Raw genomic sequence first — 6,000 nt, 5'->3', positions numbered from 1 at the left:
GCTTTAGGCAGAAAAGCGAGGAAGCGTGCGCATGAAAATCTGAAGAATCTAATGAAACTCGGCATTGCTAGATAATTGATGAATAGGCGGTGAGTAAAATAACGCCGCATAATTAATGCGGAGCATTAAAACTTGAAAGTTTTTCGTTCGGGATGTAATATGCATGTATAATATGACGGCCAAGTGTCACACGCTGCCGGAAGCGGTGAAATTTGCACCGTCTGTAGACGCGACTTTAAATTTACATTTGAGAAATCCCCGTCGCGAGAAACGGAAGCCAAACGACGGCGCACGTCAGCTAACTTTTCCGCCGCACTGACAGCTCGACGTTCGAATCCCTGAAAATCCTATGTAAACCCTCCGCCAGAGCCCTCTCCTTCGAAGAACTCTAATACGCGAGAAGCGGGCCACTAGTGTACCAGCAACATCCCATCGTAAGTGTCATACATCGCATTCGAAAAGTTCCGAAGTCTCTTCCGATTAAACGAATGTAATTTACAGGATTAAAAGGGTACCAGAAATAAAAACTCCGTGAGAGAAGAATCGGGGATCAATTTTTTGTAACTGCTTAACTGAAGAGTTTTTCAGAGTTTTTCCGAAGAAGGCTGCAAAGAGAGCTGCAGGTCACATTCTTCGATAAATCAATACATCGGATTGTATGAACAAAAGCTGGCGAGAGTCTAGCGTGAGGAATGTAAGTTTTCCATCGCCCAACCGTAAATCTCTCGCACTGTAAACCCTCTATCTTAACGCTCATAAATTGTATAAATATTCACACAGCAGAAAAAAAGTGTACAATTTACAAATTACATAATTAATAAATATTCAACGAAATTTTACAATTTTTTATATTAAATTGTGTCATATATTTCAAGTGATTGTAATAAAAATGATTCAAAGTCGATTAAAATGCGATCGAAAATCGCAAATTGATATTTCTGAGATTTACGCGATAAATCGCAAAGTATCTGGCATGATGAGACGAATGACCGATTTCCATGTCATGGCATCGAGCGGTAAAATCTCAGCTTTCGCTGGTGCGCGGCCTCGGCGTGCTTTCGAATGCGCAAAGCAATTGCGCGTTGTAAGCTCGAGTCGCGTGGTCGAGAACCTTGAGAGAGTTAGTCGCCGTCACGGCAACGCAACGCGAATCGTCCCCGCAATGTTACCATCAATATTACTAGCGCGGGTGTCCTGTGTAATTTAATTTCATACCGATATCCTCGTCGACGACGAACTTGATCGAGACGCGAGATCGATCTAAGATCGAGCCGTTCAACTTTTCGCGCGAACGTAATTGCGACAAATACTCGCAAATTCCGACAAACTTTCGATTTCCCCTGTGCGTGTTTAAAGCAGCGCAATTTTTGTGGATACTTTCGACCAAGCGACGAGCAATCGATCGGGAAAAGAGACGTGTAAAGGACAATAGCGCGCCGTAATCGGAGAACCGGGTAAGTACTCGCATGATCGATTGGCTTCAGGATGCTTTTTGGTGGTACGCGACGCGTGCCGGCCACCTCTTATTTGTCAAGCTCGCGTTTATCCTATCAACTTTCATCGCGGCTTAACGAGAGCGTACAGAACGCGGCGGTCGACCGGCCGTACATATCGATCAGTCACCTGTCACCCGTAGAAATTCAATTAATATTCACGAGGGCGGCCAGCACGTCACAGGTGCCACTCGACAACCGGCGAAACTATACATACAATGTTACAGATTGAAATAAAAAATATACTATGAGTAAAGAAATTTTGTAATCCCGCCATGTGCGGGAAACTTGAATTTGTCACTGAGGAAAAAAAAGGAAAAGAATACCGCTAACGAAATACGAGCGGAAATGTAATCCTATCGCGATGCATTTTCCACTCCGAGATGTAAAGAGAAAACTGCTCCAAGTAATTTACACTCCTCTTCTTGCATTCGTTTATCGTTTCAATACCTGCTGTCTCGAAACTACTTTCCTCTCCTTCTTCTCCTCTTCCCACTTTGCGACGCTTTGAAACTTGCCGGCGCTTTTATCTTAAAAGTGTACTTGACGCAGTTTGCTTGAAAAACACCGGAAACTCCTTATTATAGCGGGGGTAATCGAAGCGGAACGCCTCGCGAAATATTCGGCGCGAACTTCATGCGGAGAAATAGCGCTTTCGAAATTCGGTTTCAAACATCGATATTCAGCGAAAACCGTTGTTTCCGGCGCGTCTTTGACTACAGTACTCCCCATAACCATTTCTACGAGAAGCAAGTCCTTATAATACCGCGAATCCGTTTTCGCATAACGATCCCCGGAGTATTCGGCGCGATGAACGGAACCGGAGGTAAATCTGTGTGTGTACGTGTTGTAAGTCGTCCATTGACTGCCGGACGGAATATTCCGCTCCGGCTTCAATTTGCGAAAGTTTGGGTCGGTCGGCGACAACTCGCGATTTCAAAGGCGGCCTTCGTGTTAACATAGCTCTCGAGGGTGGCGGCATCGCTGTATAAATTGCTTTTCATCTTGCGACAATGTAGGCTGTGGACATTTAATTTTGAAAACAAATAGCCCGGGAAACTTTTCGCAGCGGTTGCGACTTTCGCGCGAAATTAAGCTTCCTTTGTGCATCACGCTTCTCCATCGGTCAATTAAGGCAGGGTGCGGCCGCGGTGCGATGTTGTAAAGTTCGTTAGCGTTGCTGCGCATCGAATCAAGATCATTCAGGGTACGAGTAAACAGTGTTGGTTTTAACTCGACGCAATTGTTCATCGCTCCCGAAACATTTAGATACGTAAAATCATTATTTGTTGACAGATACCGAGTGAAATGAATCTTGTTTTCCCATTAATTCGCGTGACAAAAATTGTTGACGAAAATGTGTTGACGCTAATGTACGCGCGATACGACGTCGAAATTTAAATATCCACGCATATACATTTTCGCGTTATCTAAAATATATATATATTGATACGATGTAACAATGAGATTAATAATTCAGAGAATTAAGAATACATTATTCTCGAAGAAAATGACAAAAAATTCATTACATCGAAAGGTGATGAAATTCGATCTTCGACGACTATGGAAATCGTTTTAATTCTCATCTCAACGAATCGGTACCGGGAGCACGACTGTGTGTCCACCGGTTAAATTGGTTCCGATCCGACTGAATATAATGCGGTCCCGGAATTCGATATCTGAGAAATCGATTCGCCTGTTTAAAGACTAGTAGGAATGAAATATTAACCCGGAGGGGTTTGAGCGGTTATTTGAAGATCGAAATTGTAATTCCAACGATTGAAACTTCTCTCCCGCGAAGAAGAGAGCGGAATTTGTGCAGCGCGACGAGGGATGGAAGATCAAGACGCGGAAATTCCATTCCCTTCCCGTCATCATGTGACGGCTGAGTTTGCATTCGAACTCGGAAGCATTATGTAACATCGGAGCTCTTTATGAATTCTCCCTCGGTTAAAGAATAAGTACTTCTTTCCACGCGACTAACAAGTTGCCGGCCGCGGGTCATGAACTTTTGATTGCACCCCGTGTTTGTGGATTTGTTCCGCAAAGTCAGTTAACCGGTCGTCTGAGGTTTCCACGAAACCGTTTACGACCAGTGGCGCACTAAATGTCGACTTGAACTGTTTACGCATAGTTACTTGTTAACTGCGTAACTCGCTAATTTACACCCCCGGTAGCAACAATGAACGCGATACGTCATGCTCCAGAAATGTATACTGCGGAAAACGCGAAATGATGCGACAAACAGCGGAATTCAATAAAACATACCGATATTTTGCAAGCGACGCACGCGAAACTAATTGTCAACATTAACAACAGTCGAATTAATGGCGGGGGCTGCGAAAATGTTTCGCGATTAAAATTCCGGCATGTACGCCCGTGTGCGCGTTTACGCTCGGCCGAAAATTCGCGCGGCCGGGGATTGGCAAATATCCGACTTTTCATCTCGGAAACGCAAATTGCTATCCCGACAGGCTGGACATTTCATTACCGAATTCCCCGTGCGATACGTGCGCCGCGTAATCCATCCGTGTGCGGTTAAAACGGAACCTCACGTGGATAATTCAGTCGTTTGCCGATCGAAAAAGGGACAAGGATGAATTACATCGGGACCGTCCATCTCTGATCGTCACGCCTCGTTTCCGGGATTAGAGAGGGCAAAGGCTATCGGACCTGACTGTTATGTACTCGGGATTTATTTGAATTTGTTATACAATATTTGGAAAGCATAAGCTTGTACGTGTAACACAGCAAAGATCATTTATAGGAATCTCGTGGATGCAAAAATGATGCTGGATGCAAATAGCAGAAGGGGAGCGTAGCTGATGAAAGATGAGCTACATTTACTTGTATATGTGCGAAAAGATGGCTTCAATTCGAGTAAAGAGATTTTTCATATTGTCCACATCCACATCTTGGTTTTTTCTTTTGTATATTTATATTTATTTCTTTTTTTTTTGTGAATACGGCGACGTAATACCAACTCACCCGAATTCTCTCGCCGCTAATATATTATATATTGCCGTTTATATAGAAATCAGTGATTTGTAATATGAACGCGAGTCTGGCAATTTCCGTTAGCCCGCTAGCTACCCCAGACCGACCGAAACGGGCACAAAGGAATTGGGTGTATGCAATTGAATCACATACAGTTAATCATAAAACCGATTGTGTTTGGAGAACAAAACTAAAAAAATGATTAACTCTACAATATATTACATTGTTACAAATTTTATTTTCATATTGCTTCCCCTTCGTACGATTATATCGGATTACGCGCGCTTGCCGAAATATTTTTCAACCTGCGGGCCAGATGCTACTTTTGTTGCGTGTGCACAGTATTTTTTGTTTAAATAAAAGCTCAAAATTTTTTTAAACAGTTTTTAATACCATTCGCGTAAGCGTTTGCACGCGACGTATAGATAAAAAAAATGCGGCAAAAAAATTTTCTGGAATATATTTTTATTTTACCAACGCCTCTAAGCTGATTTATAAATTTTAGGCATATTAAAGAGTTAGGAAACACGGAATTTTCCTATTTGAAAACGCTTCACTAAATTTACATGAAATACGGGTTGAAATTTGATATTTGATGAGAAATTCAATATGTGTAACATTTGAAAAAAAATATGGAGATGCTTTTATTCATGATTGAGATTTTTTTTTTATTTTGAAGTAAATCCAAGCTTTTTCTATATAAGGATTCGGAAATATTATTTTAAATAATTAGGATGTTAAAATTATTTTTTGAAATAACAAAATTACTCCAAAAATTTACACTGTTTAATGTCTCAAAATATAACTATTATATGAGATTGAAATTCATCGATTAACATAATGACTAACGTGTCACTAAATTAACGTGAAACGCTAAATATACACATTTAATTTTTCCGAAAATACAATAATTATGCATGAATGATGCAAACATGATAGATGAAAAATATTGATTGAAAATACTGCAATTTGTATTCCAGATTTTCTGAAGGAAATGCATTTATTTATAACTTTATTTCACCTGTGTCTATTCCAAGAATAAGGCATTTAAGTCTCGTAAAGAAAACATTTCGTCACTACTAGGTGCACAGCCATCTCTCGCGCAGCCACATATTTCTACAAAACATTTTCTTCCATATATAGCTTGACGGTTGCAGTAACAAGTTTTCTTTCCTTCGTCTTTCTCTTGTAGAATAAGATGATTTTATTAAATCCCTTTCGGATATCACGACATTCAATGCAATCTTGCACGTTACGCGATGAAAGAGACAAGTTCTTGTATTACTTTGATCTCTTGTACCGCTTTGAAATCAGATATCATAAGGCAAATCATTTCAATTGATTTTATCAAATTTCACTCTCTTAAAAAAATAACGACATGAAATAATGATATAACGATGTAATATATTTTTTATTAAATAAAATTAAACAAAAATACACATTTTGTGTCATATAAATCGTCTTTAGAAATCTTCGTAAACAAGCAATTTCTCTTTTACATCGTAAGATT

The 6,000-nt window shown here is 40.4% G+C and overlaps 1 protein-coding gene across 1 annotated transcript in view; it reads left to right on the top strand.

Annotated features, from left to right (window-relative positions):
• Positions 1-1,164: 1,164 nt before the first annotated feature.
• The window catches only part of LOC105254730 (protein artichoke), a 164,881-nt gene continuing 160,045 nt past the window's right edge, over positions 1,165-6,000 (top strand). Inside the window, exon 1 of the mRNA XM_025408501.1 lies at positions 1,165-1,454. The gene's annotated coding sequence lies outside the window, so the exon portion shown is untranslated. The remainder of the gene's footprint in view (positions 1,455-6,000) is intronic.

Source organism: Camponotus floridanus, unplaced genomic scaffold (assembly GCF_003227725.1).
Source record: "Camponotus floridanus strain SB8 unplaced genomic scaffold, Cflo_v7.5 scaffold1, whole genome shotgun sequence".
Lineage (NCBI taxonomy): Eukaryota > Metazoa > Arthropoda > Insecta > Hymenoptera > Formicidae > Camponotus > Camponotus floridanus.
This window is presented reverse-complemented; position numbering and strand designations above follow the sequence as displayed.